This window comes from Myotis lucifugus, unplaced genomic scaffold, assembly GCF_000147115.1.
Source record: "Myotis lucifugus unplaced genomic scaffold, Myoluc2.0 scaffold_26, whole genome shotgun sequence".
In the NCBI taxonomy this organism is placed as follows: domain Eukaryota; kingdom Metazoa; phylum Chordata; class Mammalia; order Chiroptera; family Vespertilionidae; genus Myotis; species Myotis lucifugus.
This window is the reverse complement of record NW_005871074.1, coordinates 9,576,194-9,578,285: the sequence shown is the minus strand read 5'-3', so window position 1 is coordinate 9,578,285 and position 2,092 is coordinate 9,576,194. Positions and strand designations below refer to the sequence as shown.

Sequence of the window (2,092 nt, the reverse complement as noted above, 5' to 3'; positions counted from 1 at the left end):
AATAGTTTAACTGTCCTTAAAATCCTCTGTGCTTTGTCTATTCATTACTCCCTCTCTCCTAACCCCTGGCAATCACTGAACCTTTTACTAACTCCATTGTTTTGCCTTTTTAAGAATATCATACAGTTGGAATCATACAGTATGTAGTTTTTTTAGATGGATTTCTTTCACTTAGTAATACGCATGTTAATGTCTCCATATCTTTTCATGGCCAGATCACTCATTTCTTTTAGCACTGACTAATATGGCATTGTCAGGATGTACCTAAGTTTAGCCATTAACTTATTGAAGGGTGTCTTGGTTGGTTCCAAATTTTGGCAACTATCCATAAAGTTGCAGTAAACATCTGACACAGGTTTTTGTGTGGACATAATTTTTTCCTCTCTTCCAAATATAGATTCCAGTGCTAAGCAAATGAAATGACTCTTGTTAGCATGGATCAAACACATCTTTATGTCTTTTTTTAAGCTATTAACTTTACTTTCTCCTATGAAGGTATAAAATTTCACAATGTTTTCAGTCATCTGACTTAAATCTTCTCTTTGGGGGTATTTTTGTCCCATCATAAAATCAAACTTCGAAATCAATACCAGGATAATTTTCCATCAAGATGCATTTACAGTAACCTGTAAAATAGATGATTTTTTTAGAGACTTAGATCTTACCAGCTGAACAAACTGGGAAGTACAGTTTGACTTCTTCTAATACTTTTCTGGTAAATGGCATTGATGTTGCCAGTAGGTGAGCACTGCCCATCAACAAGGTAAAATCTTTTCTATCATTTGAATAGGAAATAATAATCACATTTTAATCACTAGATATATGAATAACTCTTTTCAAAACTTTGTACACACCTCCTCTGAATGAAGTATGTTAACCTCTGACCTTTGGTTATCAGTCTGATGGATTTTAGCCTGTGGACAATTAAAGGAGATATAATGGTTCCCACTGTACATTTCTGATAACCCAATGGTGGCTCCACACATTCTGCTTTATTTGGAAAAATATGATTAGCATTTCAAAATCTACAGATACCCCTCTATTTAATGTGTTTTTACTATGTCAGTGTCAAAAGGTGGCCTCACAATAAGTAATATATGAAGCATACAGCCCATAGACCTAACAGTATCTAAGTCCATGTGCACTTTGAGTTGCAATTTCTGGGAAAAGTGGAACTAGGAGTTCCATATAAAGTACAGTGCTATTTTATGTAGTATTTTCAATTGAGTTGCTAACCCAAAATTAACAATCTTAATGTTCACATTATACATAAGTTGGAGGTGAGTTCCTCGCATAATATATATTATGAAAATAAAGATACAACATTCTTGTGATAATCTGGTGAATGAAACTTTAAGCTTGGCTTTTTGAGAAGGCTTTCATTCTGTTTAGCTATCTGTTTCTTTTCCTATTATGGTACATTTCTAATACTAGATTCACATAACTCTTGTCTTTAAAATAGTTATAAAGCTCCAAAGTAGAAGGATATTCCAATTGGCAATGCATTTTCACCTCTTGTTGGACATTCTATAGTATTGAAACTTTCTTATCTCTTATTTTGACAGTAACTTCCAAACCAGCTCTGTAGACATCAGCAAATGATATTTTATTGAGGAGATTTTAAACTTTTAAGTTTCCCATATTCTATCTCATGCAAGTTACCATATCCCAAGCACTAGCTCTGTTCCCATCAAGTTCAGCTCCCATCAGGCTTAGCTTCCATCAGGCTCATCTTGCATGGCTACAGTTCTTATGCCAAAGCACAGCCTCCAAAATATCTTTGGGCCATTTTAAAGGTCAAGATTATGCCTCTGAGTTCCCATTTTGAAAAGCTTGGGCTGTTGTAAATAGTGCTGCCATAAACATAGGGGTGCATAGATTTGGAAGCAGCCCACGTGTCCATCAGTTAATTAGTAGATAAAAAAGTTATGGTACATTTACACAATGGAATACTACTCAGCCATAAAAAAGAACATTTTACTCTTCCTGACTGTATGGATGACCCTGGAGAGTATTATTCTAAGTGAAAATAAGCCAGTCAAAGAAAGATGATTACAACATAATTTCACTTATGTATGGAATCTAATGAACA

At 34.5% G+C, this 2,092-nt stretch overlaps 1 pseudogene; it reads right to left on the bottom strand.

Moving 5' to 3' along the window:
• Positions 1 to 239: 239 nt before the first annotated feature.
• On the bottom strand, positions 240 to 1,665 carry LOC106696719 (annotated as a pseudogene).
• Between the last annotated feature and the right edge of the window lie 427 nt (positions 1,666 to 2,092).